Here is a 14,946-nt window from a genome sequence, read left to right as displayed (position 1 = left end):
ATTTTGAAGTATGATCTTTTCTTTACTGTTGCCTCATTAACTTTATCTCCTTTCCTGAAAGAAAAAAGAAAACAAAATAAATATTACCTTCCTTTGTTGTTAGCGTTAAATGTCATTTCTTTTGAGTTAATTCTCTGTTGTCACCGTCTTAATTTATTTCAAATTCTTCAAGAGCCACATTCTCATAAACAATTTTCCGTTTCTAGATTTTGTATTCTTAGCCGTTTCTTTTTTAGATATTTTTTTATTTTACCACACACAAATTTTAATTCTTCTTTTTTAGATTTCTCTTAAATTTTTTATTTTACCAGCTAAAAAAAATTGCAGGTTTCCACGAATGAAACTGTTCAGTTACGTCCTTAATTAACACGCAATTTGTCTTTTTGTTCTTCACATTGTTTCCACCTCTTCTGAAGAAACAGCATCTCCCTTCAGTTTATTATGTTTTTAAGAACATTCTAAGTTTCATAACTTGTGCCCTGTCCATGGCAACAGTCCTTAATTAATTTCAGTTTACTGAATTTTCAAAGAGCTTTTGAGCTTTATAGTTGTTTTTACGTCATGTTATGTCAGCATAGTTTTGTCGTTTTCTTTTATACCTCTTAAAAATTGAATTGATAAGGTATTTTCTTTGCTTGTTTATTTGTTTTGAAAGTTTCAATTTTCATAATTGTTTCCATTAGTTTTCATAATATCTTATATTTCCATTTGTTTCCATAAATGTTTCTGGTAAGTAAAGCTTATTAGAGAAGCCGAAGATTTTATTATTAGTTATGGCTTTCTTGTGTTTCCTTTCACTCTGATTAAAGTTCGATAGAACTTACTTCAAACTGACTGCTTTAATGAAATTTCCCTTATTAACTCTTTGAAACAATTCCTAATGGTCCTTTTCCTCTCAGCGGAATTTTCTTACCCTTTTAATTTCTGCCTTTTTAGCGTTTTTTCTTTTTACCGTTCAATCCCAAAACCAATTAAGATTTTTCGAACGTCTACATGGTGACACTTTTTCATCTGTTGGATTCCCTAATAATTATGTTATACATTCACAGAAAAAAAAAAGAAAAAAAAGTGCTCTCTTATTTTGTGTCTTTTGTATTGCAAAGCTCACCAAGTAATAAAGAAATTCTAATCCTGTCTTTGTGGATATTTTCCCGTTTGTTACTCCAAATCTTATTTCCAGGTAGTTTGGCATCTTTTGATCTCTAAATATTGTTTAAAAAATTTTCAGAGGTTAAAACTTTATTCGAATTAAATACTTGAATGACACTTTCCTTATTAAATCTTCGAAAGGAATTTTTATCATTCTTCCCCTTTCTGTGGGTGTTAGATTTTTATTTTATTTAGGTATTTTATCGTTTTTTTCCAATATGCAAGTTATTTACTGTTTTGCAGTTCTTTTTACCGTTTACTGGTAAAATATATTCTTCAGAATTTAGAGGGGGGGGTGAATGTTGTTGTTTTTTTAATTTCGTTTCAGTGAAAATACTAGAAAAAATTATTTTCAATGAAAATACCAAAAAGTGTATTATCCCAGTCTGAGGGGGGGGGGGGTTGAGTGGATATAGGTGTCAGTTGACTCCGCCTCACCACTTCCCAGTGAATATCGTTGGTTGTTGAGGGAACTCTGCCCCTCTCCCTTCCTGTCCTGTAACAATTGAAGGCCCTATGTTAGGATAAATGAATTCCAATAACTTTGGCTTTTTTAAATTAAGACAGTGAGACTAATTAATCTGTACGTTTATTTTTGCTGTGTACCGAGGAGCCATCTTCAACAAAATAAAAAAAAAACTAATAAAAACTCAAAAAATACATTCAAAATAGTTTAATCCCGCTTTCTAGGGTTATAATGAGAGAAAGGATGTGATGATGGATGGTAGTGATAGAAGTACTTTATTATCAAGCAAACTCTCACAACATAAAACTGCCAAACTTGTTGCCTTCAGTCAGCTAGCCTACATAAGTGAAATATTAAAACATTGCCTACAGCAATGGCCTGTCAATTAAACTGACCTGTCAAATACAGTGAGTACAATGAGTGAAATGAAAAAAAATGGGGCCATAAGTAAAAACATAAGTTCACTATAAAAAAACATACACCGATAAATACAACTGGCCTGTCAGATAAAAATGAAACAAAACAACTAACACATTAACAATATAAATGACACGTTAACGTGATGCATTACAAATTTCGTTTATTTATGATTTCAACAAACGCTGGAACAAAGCTCTTTCTGTAGCGCTCAGTTTTTGCATTATTAGGATTTAAAATTGGGATTTTTTGTGCTTTTGATCGGGGTAAAAGGGGCTTCGGAAGACAATAAGGGGATGAGAGAATACATTGAAAGCGTGGGTTACAACGCAGATTATTTCCGAAATTGGTACAAAGAGTAACACGTCGGGGTGCCAAGGTAGGGAGGTGGAATTCCTTGAGGAGGAGAATCTAAGGTACTTTGACCTGACCGTAAATAATTCTCAGGGCTCTCTTCTGGATAATTTCTAGTCTATCGGACTGATCCGCCGTAAGACCAAAATGTCACACCGGGCAAGCATACTCAAGCTGTGGACAGATAAAAGATATATAAATGTGGAGGATATGTGCTTTTGGGCACAACAATTTAGCAAATAGAACAAGGAGAGACAGAGATGACTAGGATCCGTTCTGCGGATGAAGGATTACTGAGTGCCAAAGGTTGTGCTTTTTGTCCAACTGTCTAGTTGACAAACGAAAAGCGCGTCATCCCCGAATGAGGTGGGAAGATGTTATAAGGACAAATTTAAGGGGAATGGGAGCTTCTTGGGAGGGTGTAAAAAGGGAAGCCTCAAAGCCGTGTTGACCTCAGGCGGCTTGTTGCTGCTATGAGTTCTTAGCAGTAGTAGTACTATTATATGATATATATATATATATATATATATATATATATATATATATATATATATATATATATATATATATATATTCTAATATGTATGTATTTACATATTCATATATATAAGTTTGCCTTCTCAATATCTCTGTTGAAAAAGTCCTCATTTCCTTGAATACTTGTAAAACTGTTGTACTGTTGTAACTTGGTGAAAGGCAGTGTGGTCTCCTTAGTTATTCTTCAAGTCTGTTAAAGTGTACAACTGTTTTATCATCATATGTCATATAAAATATTTGTCATTTTTCTTTTTACGTCCCCCGGAAGAATAAGTCATTAAGTTTGCTTTACGGCTATTAATTAATCTAAGCTAAACTGCTAGCCAATCTGATATGCTTTTATAAAGAGACCACTTAAACAAACTGGTTATTCCCTCCCAATAACAAAGCCTGCTCCCCCAAATTACCCTGTCGTTGTCAGGGTTTTCGGTCCTTTAGAAAATTAGCTCCTTCTCGGATATGGATCTTAATAGGTCCTCAGTTTATCTTGAGTACTCATAAAGTTTGATTAAAGTCAGCTTTATTTTCTGGCAGATGAGATTTAGTTAAGATGGAAATTACCTTGGGTGGAGTAAATGTTTGTTGAGGATGATTGATACTTGAAATGTTCGCTTGAATTGTCCACGTGAAAATAAAAAAAATTGATTTTGAGTATCTTAGATAAAAATTTTAGGAAGATCAGAGCATTTTTTGAGATTTTTGAGAATTCAGGGTGTAAGAATAGGCTTGATAATACTGTTGCGAAGGTTAAGTCACTTAGACTAGGAATAAATGAGGGCGAAGAAGTGGTTTTAGGTAAAAAAAAATCATTAAGTTCATCTGGTAATATGAAAGTAGAATAGCCAAGGCCTGGGGTGTTTTTCCGCAGTTAAAAAAAAGTTCGGAATTAAAGGACGATCGCGAACTGAGAATAGAATATTGGAAGCCACAATAATGACAAAGGTCAAGTATGGCTATTACATTGGGCGCTTCGGAAGGCTGAGGAGGGTTTGTTTTATGTTTTCAAGAGGAATTGTCGAAGAATAGTCTTGGGTACTCGTTTGATTTATTGTATATCAAACAATATACTGTGCTGAAAAAAAAAGGTGGTTTGATTTTTATTTTGCAGGGCTATAATGGATAAAAGATAAAACATGACTAGGCCATGTTTTATGGATGAATAATGAGTGATTGCCGAAGATTGTGCTTCTTGGCCGTCCTTCCGGGTTCAAACGAAAAGTAGGTCCTCACTGGACGGGATGGGAAGGGTAAAGAACGAAGTTTAAATAGATTGGAGTGGAGGAGGAGCAAGTACAACTCTCTTGGTCTCAAGTGGCTTGGTGCTGCAGTGAGTTGTTTGTAATTTGTAATAGTATCAGTAGGGTGGGGTCCGGAATGAATTGGGAGGCAGAAAAAAGATAAACTGCTGTGGTGAAAAATACAAAAGGCAATTAATTTAATTTTGCTAAAGAAGTTTAGATAATGGTATGAAATATGGAAAGCTTGACTAAAATGTCCATGCGAAAGTTTTCAGTTTCGATTTATGTCTAACGTACTTGGCTTTATAGAGGTATGTAAATAGAATGGAAAAATGATAAGAACACATATATGATAGAACAGAAATATGAAATATAGATATATAAATAGGGATAATAGTAATAGAAAAATATAATAGAAATAATAAGAAAAATGAAAAATGATAGTGATGATTCCAAAAAGTAATGAATTACTTTAATTTAAATAATAAATTATCTGCCCAAAGTGGAACGTTTTTATTCGGTAGTTAGTTCTACCTGAAGAGAATTAACACGAAAATTCGTTGTCCTTTTATTCTTTTGAAAATACGGATGGAATAGTAGAAGTCTTTGAAAAAATAATGCCGAAAGCTTTCCATTATGGCAGGAGTTAAGTCTCGCAACGAGGATAATTGGCAATTGGCACTTTAAATTTTCGCTTGTTTTATCCACGGTAAAAAAAAAAAAAAAAAAAAAAAAAAAAAAAAAAAAAAAAAAAAAAAAAAAAAAAAAAAGTGGTTGAGATCTGCTAAGAATGACGATTCAATATCTATCAAAAATCATAAAAAAGGATATTATGGGAAAAAAAAATTCAAAAAGCAATTATTTCAGTTTTACAAAAGAAATGTGACAAAAATTCTAGATTAAAGTATACTTTTTATTTAAAGTATTTTAAGTATTTTTAATTGTTAAAAGTATACTATTTATATTTCATATTTCTATTCTAGTATATATAATCAGAAGTTTCTTAGCCATAGTAAATTCTTACCTACGATATCCAGGAAGTAGATATCAAATCAGGATTTAAATTTGTCATGAACGGTGTTGCAGAGGTTTTTGAATAGAAATAAAAACGAAAAACCGTGGCGGTGATTGCAAAAAGCAAATAGTTTATTTAGATTGAAGCAAGGAATAAGACAAAAATACCTAGAAATGTAATGCGCATTCGCTTCGAATCGTTCCTATTTTGTTCTTCTGAGAAAGGCCAATTTGTGTTGTCTTGTAGGGACGGGATGGCGGATGTCTTTGGAAAGGAATAAGAAAATATAACAGTACAAAATAGGGATGAAACCTTTTAATTGACAGTGAAACAAATATAAATTTATTTCACTGGATATTTCGGACACATATACAGTGTCCATCATGAGCAGTAAAATAAGCTGATGATGGACTCTATATATATGTGTCCGAAATATCCAGTTAAAAATTTTCATATTTGTTTCACTGTCAATTTAAAGCTTTCATTCCTATTTTGAACTGTTATATTTTCGTCATTGAAAGGCAGTGTGGTCGTCGAAGTTATCAAACAGTTCGTGGTAACGAACTGTAGTAAGGAGCGACCCGGCTCAATAGTAACCAAAACTCTAAAAAATTGAACTTTGATGTCAATAGTTACATCAAAAGAATCGCATTTTAATGCTGATTTTAAATATGTAAGTTTCATCAAGTTTAGTCTTACCCATCAAAAGTTACGAGCCTGAGAAAATTTGCCCCATTTAGGAAAATAGGGGGAAACACCCCCTAAAAGTCGTAGAATCTTAGCGAAAATGACACCATCAGATTCAGCGTATCAGAGAACCCTACTGTAGAAGTTTCAAGCTCCTATCTACAAAAATGTGGAATTTTGTATTTTTTGCCAGAAGACAAATCACGGGTGCGTGTTTATTTGTTTGTTTGTTTTTTTTTGTTTTTTTTTCTTTTCCCCAGGGGTCATCGTATCGACCAAGTGGTCCTAGAATGTCGCAAGAGGGCTCATTCTAACGGAAATGAAAAGTTCTAGTGCCCTTTTTAAGTGACCAAAAAAATTGGAGGGCATCTAGGCCCCCACCCACGCTCATTTTTTTCCCAAAGTCAACGGATCAAAATTTTGAGATTGCCATTTTGTTCAGCATAGTTGAAAACCATAATAACTATGTCTTTGGGGGTGACTTACTCCCCAACAATCCCTGGGGGAGGGGCTGCAAGTTACAAACTTCGACCAGTGTTTACATATAGTAATGGTTATTGGGAAGTGTACAGACGTTTTCAGGGGGATTTTATTTTGTTTGGGGGTGGCGCTGAGGAGAGGGGGCTATGTTGGAGGATCTTTCCTTGGAGGAATCTGTCATGGGGGAAGAAAAATTCAATGAAAAGGGCGCAGGATTCTCTAGCATTACTATAAGAAAACAATGAAAAATAAACATGAAAACTTTTTTCAAATGAAAGGAAGAAGCAGCATTGAAACTTAAAACGAACAGAGATTATTACGCATATGAGGGGTTCTAAAAATACTTTAGCATAAAGAGCGAGGTATTTAGGAGGAGATAAATACCTCGCTCTTTATGCTAAAGTATTTTTAGTAATTTCAACTATTTATTCTACGGCCTTTCTGATTCAGGGGTCATTCTTAAAGAATTGGGACAAAACTTATAGTGTAAAGAACGAGGTATTAACGAGGGTACAAACCCCCTCATATACATAATAATAATTAAAGAATATAAAAGTTTGTTACGTAAGTTAATTCTAAAGTTACGTATATTTTTTGCTAATAAAAAAATTCGTTAAAATTAAAATTAATTGTTGCCTTTTTATGTAACGGAAAAATTGCATGGCAACTAGGCCTCCTTCCCCATCCCATATTTCTCAAAATCGTATGATCAAAACTAAGAGAAAGCCATTTAGCCAAAAAAGGAATTAATATGCAAATTTCATTTGAATAGTTTACGTGTGGAGAGTCAAAATCAAACATGCATTAATTCAAAAACGTTCAGAAATTACATTAAAAAAAACTAGTTTTTTTTTAACTGAAAGTAAGGAGCGACATTAAAACTTAAAACGAACAGAAATTACTCCGTATATGAAATAGATTGTTCCCTCCGCAATCCCTCGCTCTTTACGCTAAAGTTTGACTCTTTGCCACAATTCTGCTTTTTAAAACAATTAAAAGCTTTAGCGTAAAGAGCGAGGGATTGCGGAGGGAACAATCTATTTCATATACGGAGTAATTTCTGTTCGTTTTAAGTTTTAATGTCGCTCCTTACTTTCAGTTAAAAAAAACTAGTTTTTTTTTATGTAATCTAAAAAGGAATAAGCTTTCCCTGAAATGGAACTAAGTAGAATTTTAGCATTCCTGTAGCACTCATAAAGTTTGATTAAAGTCATCTCCATTTTAATGTATATGTTACTTTCGAGAATGAAAGTACAAGATTTCGAGAATCTTGTGCTGGGTAGATTGACACTTCAAATGCTTGCATGTTTCGTCCACAGTAAAAAAAAAGAAAAAAAAAAAAAAAACTGTTTAATATAAAGTATAAATGCGAATCCAATGTCTATCAAACGGAATAAAAATGGCGTGGAGGAGAACTTTATAAGTAACTAATTTAATATCACCCAAGAAATCCAACAAAAATATTAAATAATGGAAAGTTTCTTAGCCATAGTAAATTCCTACTGGCAATGTGAAGAAGTAGATATCAAATCGTGATTTGAGTGTAGCACAAATTTATGAATAGAGATTAATAGAGAAGAAAAACCGTGTTGATGATTTATTGAAAAGAATATAATTTATGTAGATTTATGCAAGACATAAGATGAAAATACCCAAAAGTGTAGTGCACGTTGAAAGAAGTTAGCTCTAGTTAAAGAATATTGACGCTTATAATTGTTCCTATTTTATTCTTCTGAGAAACGTCAATTTGTGTTGCCTTGTACGGATGGCATGACAGATGTCTTTAATAAAGAAATAAGCTTCGCCTGAAATGAAACTAAATAGAACCTTAGCTTTTCTGGAGCACTCATAGAGTTTGATTAAAGTCGGCTCTATTTCACACTCAGGGTTGCCGCCAAGGTCAGTTCCTAAAGTGCTACAATTGCCCAAATTTTTGTGGACATGTTTAATTCTTAAATCTTTTTTAATGTAAAGGAATAAAATGTATCCTGACCTGATCAGAGCGCTGAATTGCAAATGTACTCGCACACGCATATCCCGTATTTAAATGTATTTAGATTTTTGAAATGAATTATATATTTAATCGCATCATATTAGTGAAAAAGTGCTACATTCAATGTAGCACATGCTAAAGTTCTACACATGATGAAATAGTACCAAACTAGTATTTTTGTGTTACATTTGGTATCCCTGTTTACACTAGATGCGAGTTCTGAAGAATTAAATAAAAAAACTAGTTTTTTTTAACTGAAAATAAGGAGCGACATTGAAATTTAAAACGAACAGAAATTGCTACGTCTATGAAAGGGGCTGTTCCCTTCTCAACGCCCCGCTCTTTGCGCGACAGTTTGACTCTTTCTCTCAATTCTACTTTATTAAACAGTAAAAAACTTTAGCGTAGCCTAAAGAGCGGGGCGTTGAGAAGGGAGCAGCCCCTTTCATGCACGGAACAATTTCTGTTCGTTTTAAATTTTAATGTCGCTCCTTACTTTCAGTTAAAAAAAAACTAGTTTTCTTATTTAATTTCTGAACGATTTGAATTAAAGCATGTTTGATTTTGGCTCTCCGCACATAAATTATTAAAATGAAATTTGCATATTAATTCTTTTTTTTGGCTAAATGGCTTTCTCTTAGTTTTGATCAGACGATTGTGAGAAATAACGGGGGGGGGGAGGAGACTAGTCGCCCTCCAATTTTTCGGTTACTTAAAAAGACAACTAGAACTTTTAATTTTAACGAACGTTTTTATTAGTAATAAATATACGTAACTTAAGCATTAACTTACGTAACAAACTTCTATATTTTTTATATTTTTATTATGTATATGAGGGTGTTTGTCCCCTCGTTAATACCTCGCTCTTTACACTAAAGCTCAAGTTTTGTCCCAATTCTTTAAGTTTTGACCCCTGAATCAGAAAGTCCGTAGAATAAATAGTTGAAATTACTAAAAATACTTTAGAATAAAGAGCGGGGTATTTAGGAGGAGAATAACTGCTCATATGTGTAATAATCTCTGTTCGTTTAAGTTTTAATGGAGTTTATAGGGAGGGGGCCTAGGTACCCTTCAATTTTTTTGGTCACTTAAAAAGGGCACTAGAACTTTTCATTTCCGTTAGAATGAGCCCTCTTGCGTTATTCTAGGACTACTTGGTCGATACGATGACCCCTGGAAAAAAAAAACAAAACAAACAAATAAACACGCACTCGTGATCTTTCTTCTGGCAAAAAATACGAAATTCCACATTTTTGTACATAGGAGTTTGAAATTTTTGCAACAGGGTTCTCTTATAAGCTGAATGCCATGGTGTGATTTTCGTTAAGATTCTATGAACTTTCAGGGGGTTTTTCCTCCTATTTTCCTAAATAAGACAAATTTTCTCAGGCTCGTAACTTTTGATGACAAAGACTAAATTTGATGAAAATTAAATATTTAAATCTGCATGAAAATTCAAATCTTTTGATTTATTTTTTAGTATCAAAATTCCGTTTTTTAGAGTTTCGTTTACTATTGAGCCGGGTCGCTCCTTGCTAGTTCGTTACCACGAACTGTTTGATGAAAGTACCTTTGCTGGAGTAACATCTCGTGTCGAGGTAGATAGGCAGTGGTTTATTTAATTGATTGACACTTCAAATGTTCGCTTTTTTTTATCCACGGTGACAAAAAAAAATGTTCCTATCAGGTAGGTGTGAACGAGCGTTCCGTACGGACGGTTTTGGGAAAAAGGGGCGGGGAGGGGGTCTAATCACCCTCCAATTTTTTGGTCGCTTAAAAACGGCACTAGAAATTTGAATTTCCGTTCGAATGAGCCCTTTTCCAATATTCTAGGATGTTCATCCGTGATCTTTCTTCTGGCAAAAATTATAAAATTCCATATTTTTACAGATAGGAGCTTGAAACATATCTAGAAGGGTTCACTGATACGCTGAATCTGATGGTGTGATTTTCATTAAGATCGCTTGACTCTTAGGGGTCGTTTTCCCCTTTTTTTGAAAAACATGCAAATTTTCTCAGGTTCGTAACCTTTGATAGGTAATACAAAGCCTAATGAAATTCATATATTTGAAATCAGCATAAAAGCAAATTCTTATATATATATATATATATATATATATATATATATATATATATATATATATATATATATATATCTATATATATAAAAATAAGTTGTCTGTCTGTCTGTGGATGGATCAGGTGACGTCACCTGAAAAAACTGGATCAGGTGACGTCAAAACTGAAAAAACTAAAAAAAGGCAAAAACTACCAAAAAAACTAAAAACTAATAAAAAAAATAAAAAAGCTAAAAAACTAAAAAAACTAAAAAAAGGCAAAAACTACAAAAAAAACTAAAAACTAATAAAAAAGCTAAAAAACTAAAAAAACTAAAAAAAGGCAAAAACTTCAAAAAAAACTAAAAACTAATAAAAAAAATAAAAAAGCTAAAAAACTAAAAAACTAAAAAAACTAAAAAAAGGTAAAAAACTAAAAAAACTAAAAACTAAAAAAAAGGAAAAAACTGAAAAATAAGCTAAAATAAAGGTAAAAACTAATAAAAAACTAAAAAAAAACTGAAAAAACTAAAAAAAGGCAAAAACTACAAAAAAAACTAAAAACTAATAAAAAAAGTAAAAAAGCTAAAAAACTAAAAACACTAAAAAAACTAAAAAAAGGTAAAAAACTAAAAAAAATAAAAAAAAAAATAAAAAAAGGAAAAAACTGAAAAATAAGCTAAAATAAAGGTAAAAACCAATAAAAAACTAAAAAGAAAAAAAGGAAAAAACTAAAAAAAAATTTCATCTAAAAAACTAAAAAAAACTAAAAAAGGTAAAAACTAAAAGAACTAAAAAAGAAAAAAAATAAATGACGACACTCAAAGAGAAAGCGACCAGGACAAAAGGAATGTTCGATTAGCAATCAACAAAGCACCGGGACACAGGGAGTATAAATGAAAAAAGGCAAAAACTACAAAAAAAACTAAAAACTAATAAAAAAAATAAAAAAGCTAAAAAACTAAAAAAACTAAAAAAAACTAAAAAAAGGTAAAAAACTAAAAAAACTAAAAACTAAAAAAAACTAAAAAAAAGGAAAAAACTGAAAAATAAGCTAAAATAAAGGTAAAAACCAATAAAAAACTAAAAAAAAAACTGAAAAAACTAAAAAAGGGCAAAAACTACAAAAAAAACTAAAAACTAATAAAAAAAGTAAAAAAGCTAAAAAACTAAAAAAACTAAAAAAAGGTAAAAAACTAAAAAAAATAAAAAATAAAAAAAAATAAAAAAAGGAAAAAACTGAAAAATAAGCTAAAATAAAGGTAAAAACCAATAAAAAACTAAAAAGAAAAAAAGGAAAAAACTAAAAAAAATTTTCATCTAAAAAACTAAAAAAAACTAAAAAAGGTAAAAACTAAAAGAACTAAAAAATAAAAAAAATAAATGACGACACTCAAAGAGAAAGCGACCAGGACAAAAGGAATGTTCGATTAGCAATCAACAAAGCACCGGGACACAGGGAGTATAAATGAAAAAAGCTAAAAAACTAAAAAAACTAAAAAAAGGCAAAAACTACAAAAAAAACTAAAAACTAATAAAAAAAATAAAAAAGCTAAAAAACTAAAAAAACTAAAAAAAGGTAAAAAACTAAAAAAACTAAAAACTAAAAAAAACTAAAACAAAGGAAAAAACTGAAAAATAAGCTAAAATAAAGGTAAAAACCAATAAAAAACTAAAAAAAAAAACTGAAAAAACTAAAAAAGGGCAAAAACTACAAAAAAAACTAATAAAAAAGTAAAAAAGCTAAAAAACTAAAAAAACTAAAAAAAGGTAAAAAACTAAAAAAAATAAAAAATAAAAAAAAATAACAAAAAAGGAAAAAACCTGAAAAATAAGCTAAAATAAAGGTAAAAACCAATAAAAAACTAAAAAGAAAAAAAGGAAAAAACTAAAAAAAATTTTCATCTAAAAAACTAAAAAAAACTAATAAAGGTAAAAACTAAAAGAACTAAAAAATAAAAAAATAAATGACGACACTCAAAGAGAAAGCGACCAGGACAAAAGGAATGTTCGATTAGCAATCAACAAAGCACCGGGACACAGGGAGTATAAATGACGACCAGGACATAAGTAAAAAAAAAAAACTAACAAAACTAAAAAGAAGGTAAAACTACAAAAAAACTAAAAAGAAAAAAAACTAAAAACTAATAAAAAAAACTAAAAAATCTAAAAATCTAAATAAACTAAAAAAGAAAAAAAAGGAAAAAAATAAAGGAGAAAAACAAAACTAAAAAACGAATGTATATACAGACCGGGACACCGGGATACAAATGACGACCGGGACACAGGGAATATAAATGACGACCGGGACACAGGGACACAACTACAACGGGGACACCGGGGGAAACAGGGGGATATAAATGACGACCGGGACACCGGGACAGGGAATGGTCGATTAGCAATCACCATCAACAAAGCTCAAGGGCAATCATTAGAATCATGAGGTATAGATCTGAATACAGATTGTTTTCCCATGGACCATTATATGTTGCATGTTCAAGAGTCGGTAAACCTGACAATCTATTTATATGCAAAGACAATGGGACAGCAAAGAATGTTGTATATTCGCAAGTTTTACGTAGTTAAAACCATATATATATATATATATATATATATATATATATATATATATATATATATATATATATATATATATATATATATATATATATATATATATATATATATATATATATATATATATATATATATATATATATATATATATATATATATATATCTATATTCACAGGTGGGACATAGGGACACAACTACAATGGCGCGTAACTATTATGGCGCGTAACGACTTACGCGCGCGGGGGGGCTTGGGGGGGGCGCGAAGCGCCCCCACCAACTAGGTGTTGGGGTGGCGCGAAGCGCCACCCCAACAGCTAGTATATATATATATATATATATTAGCATCAAAATTCCGCTTTTTAGAGTTCGGTTACTATTGAGCTGGTCCGCTCCTTACGTAAAGTTCGTTACCACGAAGTGTTTGAAAAAACATCTTGTGGCGAAGAACTCGAGAAACTTTTATGTCACTTTCACTAAAGAAATACAATGTAACATCGAAAAATGGAATGTAAATTCATACTGATAAAACTGCCATTTACGCTGAACACAAACAGCGATGCAGAGCTTTTTAATAGAAATAAGAAAAAAAAATTATTTTGATTTAAGTTTGGAACAAAACAATTATATCGAAAGACAGACACTGTCTTAACAGGAGTAGGCTCTAGCCGATGATGCACTTCGTTATCACTCCTTTTTTCTGCTGTGTCTTAAGCAGGCGAGAGTGCCTTTGCGAAAAATGAAGTTCTTTCTGAAATGGGAAGTAAATAAAAACTTATGTTTTATGGAGTGTCTATTTTCATGGTTGCCACCTCGGTCAGCTCCTAAAGTGTTACAATTGCCAAATTTGCTTGCTACACAGCGATTTTCAGTGCTACTGTCAAAAAATTGACTGCAATAGTCATAAAATAGCATTTTCGTGCAACAGATGGTAACCTCGTCTGTTTTACGGCAGCCGAGAAGTGGTTAAGATGGAAAGTAGCTTGACTGAAATACATTTTGTTTTGGAACATTAATGTTCAAATGTTCGTTAGTTTTTTATATATAGTTATTTTTTTTTTTACATAGACAGGGAAGAAACCAACGGGCAGAAGCCAAGCATGGAGATGCAACATAAATTTGATAATGAAATCCTTGTTTTAAAGGCAGGATTCATTTCCCGTTTGTTTATCCCTTTCTTCTTCTTTGATGTCCTCACTTGTCGTTGGGGTTTGCCTGGTTCAATTGAAATATTAAAGAAATGTTAAATCTAATTGAGTAAAGGTGACACAAAAAGTTCCATTTTCTTTTTCGAATGAACACGACTATAAAAGTATCTGGGAACAGAAATTACTCCGTATATGAAAGAGGTTGTCCTCTCCACAACGCCTCGCTCTTTACGCTAATTGTTTTAAAAAGGAGATTTGTGACTCAAACTTTAGCGTAAAGAGTGAGGTGATGTGGAGGGGACAACCTCTTTCATATACGGAGTAATTTCTTTTCGTTTTAAGTTTTAATGTCGCTCCTTACTTGCAGTTAAAATAACTTGTTTTGTTTTTTTTATTTAATTCCGTATATGAAAGGGATTATCCCCTCCTCAACGCCCCGCTCTTTATGGTAAAATTTGTTATTGTTTTAAAAAGTAGGGTTGTGAGAAGGAGTCAAACTTTTGCGTAAACAGCCAGGCGTTGAGGAGGGGACAACCCCTTTCATATATGGATTAATTCCTGCTCGTTTTAAGCTTTAATGTTGCTCCTTACTTGCCGTTAAAAAAAACTTGTTTTTTTATTTATTATTTATATGTGCCGCCGTACTTACAATAGAATGAGTACTGAGAGCTGATTGTCAAGGTTTGATGAAAAAAAAAGCTACAAAATATCCACTTTTATCAAAACTTTCTGGATATGTAAAAAAATAGGTACTATAGATTCAGGGGCGTGTCCAGGAGGAGGTTTAACCCCCCCCCCCCTGAAATTTTGTGAAACTCGAAAAAATGTATA

At 31.9% G+C, this 14,946-nt stretch overlaps 1 protein-coding gene across 1 annotated transcript in view; it reads left to right on the top strand.

Annotated features, from left to right (window-relative positions):
• Window positions 1-14,946, top strand: part of LOC136037956 (uncharacterized) — a 247,985-nt gene that overhangs the window by 137,336 nt on the left and 95,703 nt on the right. The gene's annotated exons all lie outside the window — the stretch shown is intronic.

This window comes from Artemia franciscana, chromosome 2, assembly GCF_032884065.1.
Source record: "Artemia franciscana chromosome 2, ASM3288406v1, whole genome shotgun sequence".
Lineage (NCBI taxonomy): Eukaryota > Metazoa > Arthropoda > Branchiopoda > Anostraca > Artemiidae > Artemia > Artemia franciscana.
Note: the sequence above shows the minus strand (reverse complement) of the source record. Positions and strands in the feature narration are given on the sequence as shown.